The sequence below is a fragment of the Harpia harpyja genome, chromosome 22, assembly GCF_026419915.1.
Source record: "Harpia harpyja isolate bHarHar1 chromosome 22, bHarHar1 primary haplotype, whole genome shotgun sequence".
In the NCBI taxonomy this organism is placed as follows: Eukaryota; Metazoa; Chordata; class Aves; order Accipitriformes; family Accipitridae; genus Harpia; species Harpia harpyja.
In genome coordinates this window covers 6830778-6846497 of record NC_068961.1, presented here as the reverse complement: position 1 = coordinate 6846497, position 15720 = coordinate 6830778, and the positions used below count along the sequence as shown (strand labels likewise).

The window sequence follows — 15720 nt, the reverse complement described above, 5'->3', positions numbered from 1 at the left end:
CAGCTTGAGCTGAGCTTTGAAATTAACCCTAGTTTCAGCAGGAGGTTGGATTAGGTGACCTTCAAAGATCCCTCTAACCAAAGTCTTTCTGTGGCTCTAAGAATAGTAATGTCAGCTCTAGTAAAAAGATCCCATGGGTGTTTGATTAATAAAGAGCAAAAAGGCTGAAATAGAAGATACGACTTTTGCTGCATAATTATTTTTCAGAAAGCAGAATACTTATGTAGCTTTTCTTCAGTCTCCTTAATGTCCAAAACATTGTCCTGCCAGGGAAACAAGAAACTGATAAAATTATGATTTTAAGTATAGAATGTGGCATAGAATGAGATTAGATATATGCTAATTAAGTCAGTTATGTTTAAAGGCTTTCTACAGTGTGTTGAATGTAATTTGAAAGGGAAAATTCTGGTCCTTGTTCTTTTCTGTGACCCCTCATGAAAAGAAGATAGGATTTTCATATAGGTTTTTATTCTTTTAGTGGGGGCAGAAGGGGAAGGATTTGGTTGCAGATTGTAGGATTGGTAAAATTTCCATATTTAATATAGTAGTATTAAAAATTCCAGATATTATATATTAAAAAGTGTTTTCTTCTTAATCTTTGAAAAAAATTTGCCCACAAATATTTAATGTTCTGTCATATTTCTGAAACATTAAGATGCCAATCATAATAAAAAATTCTATTTATTCTGAAAGAGATTGTAGCTATTTAAAACCATCAAATAAATAGTTTTCAGTTGCATTTCCAAAATTTTGACATCCTGTTTCTGATTTTTTTCTTTTTTTTTCCAAAAAGTGTGACAATTCTTTAAATGGATAATATTATTTAATATTTTAACCTAGTTTAAGACAGTAGCAAATTGTATTGCAGTGATGAGAAGCTGCATCCTGCTGAAATATTATAATCTCTTTAGAGAATAGGTATTCCTATCCCTTCTAATCACTACTTGTTATGAAATATTAAAAAATGGAAAACTAGGACTTGATTCAGTCTATCTAAATATAGGTATTTAGTATCATCTAGGGAAAGGTAGGCTGAAAGAAACTGGGAAATGTGGAATTTCAATTGGTAAATTTGCCACTAGTAATGCTGTGCTGGAGGGCTTCAGTGAAGCAGAAAGCAACAGAAAATGTGGAAAGACTATTTGACTATTGAGTGCAGATGAGCTTGACTGAAAAATTAATTTTTATTTGCATCTGTATAATTTTTTTCATCCCATCTCTGAAAGAGAATGGGGGAGCAGGAGAAGGGGTGGTGGGGAAGAGGATCCAGATACATAAATATTCCTCCTTTGATGATCAAAATCTATGTCTGAATCCAAGAACTAGGACTTGGACCCTTTTTATGGGTAACATATTGCAGATAAATTCAACACAACAGAATTTCTACGCAGACAATCACATTCAATAAGGCTATGCAGCTCTGGGTCCTAATGAGCATACACTGGTGATTACCAAATAAACAGTTAGGAATTCTTGCCATATGGAAAGTTATCTTCAGTGTTTACAATGACTTCACCCAGCTGTCACTGCAAAGTGGCCAGCAGTAGAATTACTCTCTTTTCAATCTGTCAGGAAACTTCAAAGACAAGATACCATCAACATGGATTGTTGTTTTTCAGTATTACACCCCTTACAGGTAAGAAGCTGTTGCAGACAGTCACATTTAAAGTCTTATAAACTCTTAGAAATCTCTCATATATATATATATATATATGTTCATTTCTACAGTTAACCATTAATTTCAAAAGACAATGGCACAGAGAAATACAGAAGACATAATACTGATTGTATGTTACATAAAACTTCTCTGCATATAAACCAAAATCTAATCTTTAAGTGGCAACACGTTATGTCCTTATGTAGCACCTTTGGTGCATAGGTCCAGGAAGAAAGTTCTCATGTCATGAAAGACTTGATGGAATTCATTGAATCAGGGGTATTTTGCTGCCACAACCAAGGGCGTAGATTTTCAGTATCAGAAAATACCCTCTAGGGCAATACAGTAGACCGACATGTTTTTAATCCCTGGCTTCAGAGACAGTTCAAGGTTGCTTGTCTACATTGGCAAAATTCAGGTTTGTGGCAAGATCAGGATGCGTTCACATTAGAGCAAAAGAGACGAGTAAAAGAGTGAGAGAGTTAATGAAGAGTGAGTGGATTAAGGATCTTTTGGAGAACAGTGTCTTGCAGAGCCAGCAGTGCCTATGTAACCGTATCAGTAATACAATGCATGGCTGAGATGATCTAGGTAACAGTATAAGGAAGTGCTAAATTTGGGTACAGACTTAGCAAAACTGGGACCATTGGGGAAAGAAGAAAGAAGGCAGGGGAGTGGTGTTTATCTGGGAAGAGGCAAGGGCAGAGAAAGAGCGGAGGTCAATGGGGGAAGAACAAGCCTGGGAAAATGAAGGGGATAGAAGGGACCGGCTGGTCACGTGTGAGATGCTGGTCTGCATGTTTTTCTGACAGAGCACCACACCTGCACCAGTCACTGCAAACTGTCCTGTCTTCATAATACACTGTATTCCTAACGATTTTCCATGTGAGTGGGATTTCTATTCTGCATGTGGGGATGCACATGCATGGCCTGATTGTGAACTTCAACATGAGCTATCCAGTGAGTGGGATGAGAGATCTGGGTGCCTAGAAGTGCAAGACCAGGGTCTGGGAACCAGTTGCTGGACAGACCAAGCATCTATGGACAGCTAGTGAAGAAATCCATGTGCATCTGTGCACATGTGTATGTAGCCGTAGCGAACTCTCTTTGATGACAGGCAGGGGGAAGAACTGTTTTGTGCAAGACGGTATTTGGGCTGCCATTTACATGTTATAACTTCTGTTGGTTCTTCTACTGCAGGTGGGTAGACAAACACAAGTTTTAAGACTGTTAGAGTGAAGCTCATGAACTGATGTATCTGAAAGTTCCTTGGACTGCTATCTTCTTCACCAGGCAGCTATATTTTGAAACTACAGTTCTTTCTTTCTTTTCTTTCCTTCTTTCTTTCTTTCTATTTTCCCTTTTGTGTTGTCTTCCTTTTTACAAGTTAAAGGAAATCATTGAACCTCCCTTTCTTTCCAGGATATGTAGATTTTTTCTTAAAAAGTAAAAATAACATACCAGTAGCTATTTCACAGACCTGAAAATGTTTCAGATCTCTTTGTACAACACTAACAACATAAATCAGAATGCCTTTAACATAACATGAATTAAACATTACAGTAAAATAATAAAATAACAGCATCCCTAAAGCCATTAAGTATTCTAATGTGGTTGTAATCCTGAAAAGTTTATTTCTATGGAAGATTGGAAGAGGAAAGCAATTGTGATATTATAACCTTTGTCTTATTTTCAGTGAAAAATAATCAAAAAGAAAGGATTTTTTTTACTAAAAAATTGTACTTAGACTTTTAGATAGGGAAAGGAGAAAATTAAAATCCATCACTGAAAGATATTATAAGTGTAATACATTTTTCCCTTCTTTTCTATGTTCTTTTTTCTCCCTTCCCTCCAAAAGAAACAAATGAGAAAAGGAAAGAGAAAAGGAAGAGAAAAAAATAGAAACTAGTACTGTCCTTACTATTAATGCATGGAAATAATGGAGAACATATTCAGCTGAAAAACATTAGGAACCTCAGTGATTTATTTCTTATTTTATGGAACTTCTTTCCTGCTAATGAACTTCCAATTGACAAAACTTTCATTACCACTAGTAATACATCTAGAAATGAGTGGGTAAAAGAGACTTTCTCATTGTTTTTGCGATATCTTTTTCTTGACCAATGCTTTCCTGTAAACTGACATAATTCTCTGTGATCATAATTTTGCATACATAAGAAATTAATTTCCATTTTGGTTATAAAATGTCTATTTCCTGCTTCAGCCTGATCTTTAAAATAGAGATATTAGCTGAAGAGATCAATAATTTCAGGTCACTATCCTTTACAAACTTTTCTCAAGTGACTAATAATCAATAGGTCAGAGAAGAACCTGTTCTATCATAGGATGTAAAAGGTTAATGTCATCCTCAAGACCCCAATACAGTTAATTTAAGACAAACATAATTTTCTAAAGGTTAGGGCAAAATGCATCTCATAAACAAGAACTTTTTGTTTTTCACAGAAAACCATGGCCCTAAACCATATAGCTTCAACTGATTAAAAGTATTTTCAACACAGAACACAATATGTATCACACTGCTAGTGAAGTTTTATTTCAAAGGTTTCTGTGCATGTTGTGCGCTTCACATAAACAAATCCCTCTGAAGGATTTTGTCAATTGAAAAATAATTTGGGTTCCCTAAGCCCTATTCCAATAAAATTACTGATATCCCTGACTGTAGCTATTTCCACTTCATCTTGCTACCACCACGCTTTTGCTTTGCCTACTTTTAACAAGTAGAGACATTATCTAAGATCCCACTCCCTTTACTTGTCTTCTGCAATGAAATTCTGAGAGTTCAGTGCTCTGAAGAGTCTAGTCCTGACCTAGTTCCTTGTAGCATCAGGTTTTTATCCTTTCTCTGGATTTAGTACAAGCTTGAAGAATTTGGATCGGGTTTTTCTTTGTGGTCTTTTCCATAGTCAACTAATCCTAACCCTCCTCTTCTTCCTCTTTTAATAGAATAAATTGTTTAGCTGTGAATAAAGACTGAATATGGGAATGAACAACTGGAATCTGTCACCATGATACATGATATCTATCACTCATTGTGTGTTTGCAGGTTTGTGGTTTCACTACTAAAGGATTTTGATAATGGTATTGCTGCACCCTGCACTGCACAGAGCTGCTGCCTTGTTCTTGTACCACCTCAGGCATCACATGAGTAGATTCAAACCTATTATAGTCCTGAGAAGGAAATAAAATAAAATTACATTAAGTTAGATTACTTCCAAAGAGGAGGCTTGGGAATATTTTATATTAATGTATTTCTATATAGAAGAAGAATACTTTTAAGAATTTTCCTTGGGGGAAGGATCATTTAAAATCCAACTGCATTCATTATTACACAAGCGAGGGTTTGCTCACCTCTGCAGAATAAACTGTGGTTCTATTTCCATAGTTACCTGTATCATCATGAGGAGATTACCCTGGGTCCTAGTGTTCTGAGTGTTACAGAGTCCATCCCCATTTATGGCTGGTTTAGGGCTAGCCTCCTCAGGAGCAGGTCGGCATGTGCAAGCTTCGTAACACTTGGCCCAGGTTGCCTCTGTGTCCCATATGATACTCCCGTGAGCTCTGTGAATCATCTGCTCATTGTAAAATGAATCATCCATTTAAAGGTTAAGATTTCACTAATGTTGAATACACATAAAATGTCATTTCAAGGGAATCTTGTTCTCAGCTTATATATATACACACATAAATATATTTGTTTAAATGTATTAAAGAACTGAACAGGCAAAGTAAAATGTTTTTGAAGAGAAGGCTTACCACTTTTCTGTAAAGCCCAGTCAATCTCATTCCTTTGCCAAAGTTTGAATTCGGTTCTGTAGTAGTAAAAAACATTCTACCTCATCTTTGTGAAAAGCACCTATTGAGACCCACCAGCTTCAGCTACCTTTCACACATTTTAAAGTTGACACACTGAGTCCTTTCCTCAGTTTAGCTTCACTGTTCTTATGGCTGACTTATCACAGAGGTCCAAAGTTTAAGCCAAATGTTCTTTCTCAAGGGCATCTGATGCTTACTTTGTTCACAAAGAGAGTTTAGTGATGTAAAATGACAACTGCCCATGTGGGAAGGCCAAAAGAAATATACTGTAAGCTTGAAAGAGAGTATGTTTAGAAAGAATGTTAAAAGTAGTTTAAGCCTAATTCCATGGAGTAAAAGGTCAAGTTGTATTTCTACTTTGTTTTACATATTCACATTTGTCTGTGGCAGAAAATACACCCATAACTCCTCTGAAGAGACTCTTGCTCCAGAGTGCAGTATGTTCCAAGGCAAAGTCTCTACACAAAATCAAATATTTTTTTTAACAAGAATATATATATATATGCACAAATATAGACATTTACGCATAGGTAGCCCTAGAAACTAATACCACATTTTAAACACAAACAAAGGAAAAATGCATTATAAAATTGTTCACAGTCCACAGATAAAAGTACTCAGCAAGATCTTAAAGCCTGAAGTTTAGGAGAGTTCTCAATTCACTCATATAAAATGACAAATAAGATTTTCTTATGTGAGGCAGGTTGCAGTGATCAGCAAAACCGAGTTTGAAGGAGACCAGCTGTGGCATTTTAGCCAAGTAATACTGTATTGCCATTGCTAGTAACAGGCTAGTAACAAAATTTTCAAGGCCTCAGGAATGAAGCTTGTCAGGCTTGGTTTGCCTGAACTTTCCTTGATGTTCCTAGAGCTTTGATCTTATTTGGTTTACCTGCAACAGAATTTTTTTTTAAATAACTGGGTAGCTATGTCTACCATTCGTTTTACTTTTCCTTATATTTGTATGGAACAACCATAGTTTTTATACAAATAGTTGCAACAAGTAGGTGTTCTGGGCAAATGAGATATTTATGACTATTATAATCATAGAATAGAATCATAGAATCATTTCGGTTGGAAAAGACCTTCAAGATCATCGAGTCCAACCATTAACCATGCCCACTAAACCATGCCCTGGAGTACCCTGTCCACTCGCTTTTTGAATATCTCCAGGGATGGTGACTCAACCACTTCCCTGGGCAGCCCATTCCAGTGTTAATGATAATGATGATGATAATAATAATAATAATAATTAGATAATAATGATACAGTGTAGAGGGAAACAGGCCTAGCTCAATAGCAGTGACTTTGAGAAGCAGGGAAACAGAATGCAGCATAGAAAAGTACAACAGGGGATGATAAGGGACATAGGCTGACACTGGAGGTGGTTGATTAAAGAAATGCAGATCTAGAAGCTGGACAAAACAAGTTTGAAAGTAACAAAGACAACAAAGAACAAGTGTCTAACATAAAATGCACCATATACAGTAAATTTGTGCATACAGTGAAGTTGAAGATCAATGGAGAGCATGATGTGGAACTTTGTTAGAAAACAGACCCAAATAAATCCAAAAAAGGAGAAAGGAGGGGAGGAAGAAAAAAATAGGTGGAAGAAGAAATGTATCACTATAGCTCTCTGTGCAGTGAAAGTGAAGAACCTGGAGCACAGATGACCTGCTGCAACCATTATCTATATCCAGCCCTGGCCCTCCAGTGCCCCTGCTTGCTTGAAGAAGATTGGTGCTGTCAGAGTACAAAGGGGTATTGAAAGAAGTAAGCAAAACACATAATAATTTTAACTGTATTATTATTATCATTGCTACAATTATTATGACTGTGTTTTGGTTTTCTGTAATAGTATTTCTTAATTTTACTTTTTTCTCCTTTGCAATATTGAAATCTGGACTAACAAAGATTCTTTGATTAGATTGTTAAGATTTACATGATACTAAAAGTCAGGTATTTGGCTTTACATATAAAGTATACTTTCTTTTTGCTCATAGCTATACTTTATTCATAATGCAACTGGAATTCCAGTAGCATATATTTTTATTTTGCATCTACCTTGTTGAAAGATGGCTTATTACACAAAGTCAATAGATGACTAGGAGCATCCTGATGGGAATGATAGTAATATCCTTTCTGCAGATGAATAGACATCAGACAGTGCTTTTTGCCTATGACATAAATCATAAATTTTTCATAGAAACAAAAAACAACGGTATTTTTGGAATAGGTATATCTGCCTTAATGCTCTCAGTCAAGCATTCAAACTTGATTGTGTCAGCTTTAGTTATAGTACTTTTATGTGCAAAATAAATAAAGGCTGATAATCAAAATACATAAATAAAGCCCTTATTATGTTGTCAGAATACCTTTAAAAATTGTTTATGCACCAGACAGTGTCTCAGAGAATACTTCTGTTAAGGAAGGAGTTGTATTAATTGTTTCATTCACTGAGTGTTTCTCAAGAGGCAAAAAGAAAGATTCCCTTAACTTGAACAAGTTTAAATTGGATTCTAAAATGAAGATAACCTTCTAAACATAAACACATCATGCCAATATAGATTTAGTAGGGTACCCTGGTAGTCCAGCTACTGCCCCTTCCAGAATGGCAGAGGCTGCCTATAGGTCCTCTGCTCTATCTGTCAGCCCCATGCAAATGTCTCCATACCTTCAATAGCAAAAGATACCAATGTTTAGGTGGTTACATCATTCCCTAAATGTCTGACTTCCAAGGCACCATACAGAGACAAGAAAGTGTTCCCTTTCCATTTCCCGAAGTTGCCTACACTTTATTGTCTATTAAATTAAATGTTATAGCAACATTTGGATGAGAACCAGTGATGGTATGGATATAAGTCACAAAATAATCACACAATTATTTGAAGTGGTACTCCTTCCTATTAAAATAATTGAATCTTTTTGTTGATCAAACTCTTAGCACTGGATCAACGTATTGAACCAAACTCCTAATACTCAGCAACTTATGTTCTTGTACTTCAGGCCAGTCAATTCAATTAAAAAGCTCCCACTATGTATGATGAAAAGTCCTTTGCAGACATTGACTATGTTTACTGGCTGGAGCTGACATTATGTCCACATTGTCAAATATCCTGTGGATATTCTTTTGTTTTCTTGTTCCATTTGTTGATGTGCTATGTATTTTAATGGTTGAGTATTTTAAAACATATATACTCACTTCAAAGAGGTAATCTTGCGTTCTCCACTCGGGGGGACCTCTCCACAGACAGAATCTACACAGACCCTTGTGTGAAAAACCATCCGGGGTCCATCTGCATGAAAGCAGGTTGTCCAGCATCTGAAGGGATGTAAAATTTACTTGCTATCTATATTCTTCCTTTTGTTCTATCTTATTTAAACAGCTATTTCATTATGCTGTTTGTTGTCAGGCCTTTTCTTACTGAGGTACAAAAAGAGCCCCACCACCATCTCTCTCTCTCCTCATCCTAGTGAAGTACATCTTGTTTATTGGATTTTAAGATATTTGTGTTTACTTACCAAAATGGAAGATATTGGAAAAGTGACCTTATGACATACTGAGGCATCTCTGTTTAATTTTTAATTGTTCTGTTATGTGTGTTCATGTATAGGAGAGAGCTGGATGACATCCATAATAATGTCACTGAATGCCTTCTTAAGAATAAAAACTAAGACAGCATTGTAATAAACAACATTTTACATTCTTTTAGATCAGAAACCTGACCAGCCAGTTTTGAACTTTAATAGGATACTTTTCTGGTAGAGTACAAGAAAGATAACTGCATATGCATCAAATGAGTGGATTAGGACTCTTCAGAAGTTAAAGTTCATCTCTGCAATTAAATCAACTCTGGTAAAAACAGCAGCTTTGCAGAAAGGTCATACATGAGTGCTGAGAGGCTGCAATCCAAAGCATCTAAAATAAACAGCAAATGAACTGTCTAAGAGCTTGTAAATCTAGTCCTTCCTGTACATCTGCTGACAAAGCCAATATGTTATGGCAAGGAATTTTTTAAATAAACTTGAAAAAGAAACTAAATTACATTGGCAGATTATTTGCATTGAAGACACTTAGTGGAAATCTTGCCTGTCAATGACAAAAGTTTTATTACTTTTTTCTTTCTACTTTTTTTTTAACTGTTTCCAAGTGTTAATGAAGCCAGAAATGGATCTTAATATATTCAGGAAAACAAAGAACCGGTTTTACAGAAGACAGCACTTTAAATGAGAAAAGATGAAATGTAAGATTACAGTTTAAATAAATATGCCAGGTAAAAATGGGGACACAACTAGGGTGTTTAAAAAACTGGTATATTAAAGTAAGTTACTATAAAACATTTTTCCACAATACAGTATCCAAAATCAAAATATTTTTTTAAAATAGAATTAATTGTCATTGAACAATAATAGTTTTCATTACTCATTGAAGGACTTGCACCAGCCTTTCAGAGGAAAACAAAGGAACATATTTCTCCACTTTTTAAAATGAAGAATCCTTCAAAAGATTTATGTGGTCAAGAAAATCAGTAACAACTTGTACAAGAATGAATAGGAAAGGATTCTGGGGAAACTAGCATGCAAAACTGCTAGAGAACATACAGTGTAATTTTCATCCAGTGTTTGTCAGGAGATAAACCATCATGCAGGAGCCTATCTAGAATGCAAATAATGCAAAAGTAATTTTGTCCACTAAGGATAGAGTAGTGAGGATATGTTAAATTAAAAAAAAAATTAAAAAGGAATATAGCATCCTATAAAAAGAGAATCTGAAACTCCATGTTTAATCTTAGAACAAATCTGCGCAGAGATATAGTTAAAAGGGAAACAGCAGGATGTGGGATAAATACTGTTGGGTTTATACCCCTTTACACCACCTAAATCTTTTCTGAAAAGTTGAATTTGTTAATTATTTGGAGTGGTATGAATTTTCACCACTGTGACCAGCAGAGAAAAGATATTCTTTGATATAAGTGAGTCTACCAGCTGTGCTGGAATACATTAGTGGACTGACAGCATTTCATTACCTGTTAGCTGACTCAGCATTTCAAGTTTTAGAGCATTTTTTTTGGTTACAGTTTATATTGTCCTTAAATCATTTGTCTCAATGCAAGATGCTCAAATAAACTATCAATATTTTATAGAGATTTATTTTGCCCTCGAAGTACAATGCTCTGTGATGAACTTGTTCTTCTCATACTTCCTGCAGCTTTTAGTTAAAAATATGCTAAGGCTTTCAGTTGCTATCAGATTTTATTAGTGTTGACTGTTACTCAATCTCCTCTCAGCTGAGCAGTTATATGGTTCAAGAGAAGATGGGTGACCAGTCTAGCTGTGATCAGAATCTGCTTTAAAATAGTTTAAGAAAAAAATATTTCACAATGATAAAATAAGAGGAGAACTAGACAAAGGAGAGAAATATGTATCCTTTTTTTTTTTTTACCCCACAGTGTAATTGTGAATGGGTCTCATGAGGCATAAATGGGGACTATGAATGTGTTGTGCAACTTACCCTATTTCCAATCCTCTCTTCTTATCATTTTTCTTGATTTCTTATTAAGAGATAACTAACCTAAGACGGTGCCTTATTCAGCTATTATTTTCCTGTTACTGGAACATATGAATGACTAGTATTAATCATACCAAATAAACAAATTTGTGGCAGCCCTTGGGGAAATGAATGCGGAAGTAACTTCCTCTGTTCTTTTCCATGCTTGTTTGATTTGGTAATTTCAGTACTTATTTTCTCTATTTAAAAAATACATGGATAGGTTTGAGGCAGATAAAACCAATCAAATTTTCAATGGAAAGTCTATAAAACTAAAACCAGGGTCACTGTCTAACAAGTATGAAAAAAACCTAACTGCATACTTTTAAAATGTAATTTTAAAATCATATCCTGATAAAAAGGTATATTTTTTACAAATTCTGAACCTTTCTAGCATGAGGTATTTTCATTTAAAGCATAAGCTTGAAAGCAACAACTATTGGTATCATGTACCTTGAAATTAGAAACAGATTATTTCTAGATGATTCGTAACTATAATAATCCATCCTTCACCTTTACAACCATTGCAACAGAACCAAGGTCTTCCTGTGAAACAAGCAAGGTACTGCATATGCGTGGGCATGTTTGGTGTTCAACCTGCCCAGCATGGAACGGCAGAACCTTCCATGACACAGAAATGGAGCATAGGACAGGCTAAGTAGAGATGTGTAGGTGTCATGGTTTCATCCCAGCCAGCAACTAAGCACCAGGCAGCTGCTTGCTTGCTTGCTTGCCTGCATGCTCCCTCCCTTGTCCCCCGCCTCCTGTCCCTTGTCCCAGTGGGATGGTGTTTTGGGTTTGTGTGGCGGTGTTTTTGGTACGGGGTGAGGGTCCGCAGGGCCGGCTCCTGTGAGAAGCTGCTGGAAGCTTCCCCGGCCCCAAGCCGGACCCGCCGCTGGCCCAGGCCGAGCCCCTCAGCGACGGCGGTAGCGCCGCTGGGAGAGCGGAGTGAAGAGGGGAAACCTGCGGAGAGTCGGGGATTGGGATGGGAGAGGAACCCCTCTGCGGGTACCGAGGTCAGGGAGGAAGGAGGGGAGGAGGAGCGGGGCAGGAGGGGATGCCCCCGCAGCCCGCAGTGAGGCGGCAGGCTGTGTGTCCCCAGCCATGGAGGGGAGCGGGGGAGCGGAGGCCCCCAAGATGGCCGCCACTCTGTGGGAAAGCCCGCGCTGGAGCAGGCTGGGACTGAAGGACTGCAGCCCGCAGAAAGGACCCACGCCAGGGGAGTTTGTGAGGAACTGCAGCCCGCGGGAAGGACTCACCTTGGAGAAGTTGGTGGAGGACTGTGTCCCGCGGGAGACCCCCCATGGCAGAGCAGGGCCCGAGTGCGGAGTCCTCCTCCCCCTGAGGAGGAAGGAGCGGCAGAGACAAGGTGTGGCGAGCTGACCCCAACCCCCATTGCCGGGGGGAGGAGGGAGAGAGAACCGGGAGTGGGGTTGAGCCGGGCGGGAGGGAGGGATGGGGGGAAGGTGTTTGAAGGTTGGGGTTTACTTCTCAGTATCTTTGTTCTGATTTGATTGGTAGTCAATTAAATTGATGTTGTTTCTTTCCCAAGTTGAGCCTGTGTTTTGCCCATGCCCATAAGTGGTGAGTGATCCCTCCCTGTCCTTGTCTCGACCCATGAGTGTTTCTTTATATTTTCTCCTCATCCCGCCGGGGACGGCAGGGAGCAGTGAGCAAGTCGTTGCGTGGTGCTTTGTTACCGGCTGGGCTTAAACCACGTCAGATGGGGAGGGGAAACGAGTAAAACTCGTGGGTTGAGATAAGAATAGTTTAACAACTAAAGTAAAATAAAATATAACAATAACATATAATAATAATTGTAATGAAAGGGAATATAACAAAAAAGAGAAAGAAAACCCAAGAAAAGGTAAGTGATGCACAGTCCCATTGCTCACCACCCACTGACCGATGCCTGAGCAGTGATCACCCCTTGTCCCGGCCAGCTCCCCCCAGTTTATATACTGAGCGTGACGTCCTATGGTATGGAATATCCTTTTGGCTAGTTTGGATCAGCTGTCCTGGCCATGCTCCCTCCCAGCTTCTTGTACACCTGCTTGCTGGCAGAGCATGGGAACCTGAAAAAATCCTTAACTTAGGATAAGCACTGTTTAGCAACAACTACAACATCAGTGTGTTATCAACATTATTCTCACACTAAATTCAAAACACACTGTAGTAGCTACTAAGAAGAAAATTAACTCTATCCCAGCCAAAAGCAGGACAGTAGGGTTGAGAAAAGGTAAGAATTTGACAATGTATTTATGTGTGTAACCTACTCCATGAGCTATGATGACTTACAGTATGTTTTACAGCAATTGTCATCATGTGCAATATGAAGTGTTACTGCAGTCACTTCTTGAAGCAAGTGTATCTAAGACATAAAAAGTGTTAATGCATTAATAGTTTGGAAATGATCCACTGCCTATTTTTATCAACACTGTGCCAAACTCTTTCCTTTTCTAGCTTATTAGAGATTTAATAGTGCAGATTCTCTTATGAATTCCTCCTGACAAAAACTTACTACCATTTATTTGGAGGTTCTGCGCTCTGCGTTGCTTCAAATTTACCTATACTGAATTCCATTTACAGTGTGTTAGTGTAACATCAAATCAAGTAAAAATGCATCTTATTTTTTCCCTTACAGATCCATTGCTTTTATGTCATCAATGATTCAGATAGAAAAACCCTAAAATATCCCTCAGCAGGTATCTCACTTTTGCCTTGTTACCTGAAAGATAATTGAGAAATATAATTTTAAGGGCTATTAATGAAAAATATTCTTTTAGAAAATGTTGAAAAAATAAACCCTTTTATTATTTTAAAATCTAAAAGAAATAGAGAAAAGAATGCATTCACTCTGAAGACTTGGAAAATTAGAGTTAATTTTATGATTTCTTGAAGGTAAAATGAGTGTCATTACAAATGTTGCTCAATTTACGTATAACCTTTTAAAATGAATGTTCTGTTGATATTTAATATTTGCTAGTACATCAAAAAATAGAATTTTTCAAAAATTTGCAATGGGCAGGAATATTCACTGAATTTTAGAAGATGTTTTTAATCACTACTTTAATAAAGTCAAAGTCAGCCATTCCAGATATAAGACTTCTCAGAACTTAAGTTGTTTGTACAGACCTAATTTATTCTCCTGTATATCATATGCTTTCTAATATAGCTCTTTAATTAAATTATCAGATACTCATTTTAGTTTTTCTTAACAGTACTTAATAGTGCTAGAAGATGAAGGAGCAAACATGGGCAGATGTAATTATTCTTGATTGAATATTTCTGTGCAACCTAACTCATCATTTCAGAACAATGCACAGAGAATATAAATCATATAAATTTTCAGTTAATCAGAATTTCAACCAGTCAGAAAGACAATTTTAACTTGAGTGCATAGAGGGTAGTAGTGGATAGATTAAATATCCTTTACCAGATGGAACTGAATCACTGACTTGTAGTTTTTACACTAGGAGTGGATTTCTTCAGTATTGCAGTCCACCAACCGGAGCAGCTTTTCAGACTGGAAAAGGGCAAAATGGAGGTTCTGATACAAAACACTGACATCTGTTTACAGTTTAGCTTTGCTAATATATGAAAGGCCAAATGCTTTGCTATGAATTCAGAAGGTGTAATTATATGAGCCTTCTCTTACAGCTGTGTTGGAAGCTGTGCTCTGTCAGGCAGGACACATGGTTTCCTAAGCGATTTGGAAAAGTAAATCATGGGGCAGGCAGCTATAACTGGTAACCATTTTCTGCACTTTACACTGTTCATTTGGTAAACTCATATGCCTTAAATATATCTTATGTATCCACTGAGACACCTTGCCTTAGGAAGACTTGCCTGATTTTCCTAAAGCACAAGAGACTAACCTGCTTCTCCTGACCTATATGAGAATAAATGTGTCAATAGCTGCTGTAAACAACTTCATATGGAGATAAAAATATGTACCTTTACTAAAAATTTCATACTTGAGTACAAATATGGACTTGTAGTTGGAATGATAAAAAAGATCTTAAGTGTCTTTTTAATACTCTTACCCATGCACTGTTCATTATCCATATTTTAGTCTGTATTAACATACTTCAGATAGCATACGCGTGACACAAAATTTTAAGGTAGTATATCCCAGCATCAAAAATTTAATGAACATATACTTAAAACAATATTAACTAATGCTTTAGTTATAACAGTTATTGGGTTTGTTATTATTAATAATACTATAATATATAGTTTATAAATAAATTTTCTATATGAGGAAACAATCTCAGCAACTGTGCTGTAGAAATTAGTGAATGAGCAGAGTAAGTGCAGTCTTTAGAAGTCAGGATGCAAGATGAAAAGAATACCATTTAGAACTAGAATACCATTCTCATTTAAAGGAAAAGCTTTAACTTGGAAATCATTAAAAATAATTTTGACTTGTCTCTGAAATACCTGGGTTTTATTGTCTCATTCACTGTAAGCCAAGTCATAGAATTCTGCTCTAGGTATATTACCCAAGTAATCCTTTCTCTAAACTAGTAATAAAGTAGCAAGGTAGTTAGATCACTACCCAGAATGGTAAAAGTTAATGGCATGATAATTTCTATGATACAGGCAATATGACTGTTACCTGACTATTAAAATATATACTGGTTTGTTTATTTTAAAAACAACTATATGGATGTATGAA

General features: G+C 36.8%; 1 long non-coding RNA gene across 1 annotated transcript in view; it reads left to right on the top strand.

The window, feature by feature from the left end:
* Window positions 1-1048: 1048 nt before the first annotated feature.
* LOC128135234 (uncharacterized) overlaps window positions 1049-15720 on the top strand; it is a 45432-nt gene continuing 30760 nt past the window's right edge. The window contains exons 1-2 of the long non-coding RNA XR_008233017.1: window positions 1049-1636; window positions 7136-7264. This is a non-coding gene — a long non-coding RNA (uncharacterized LOC128135234). The remainder of the gene's footprint in view (window positions 1637-7135; window positions 7265-15720) is intronic.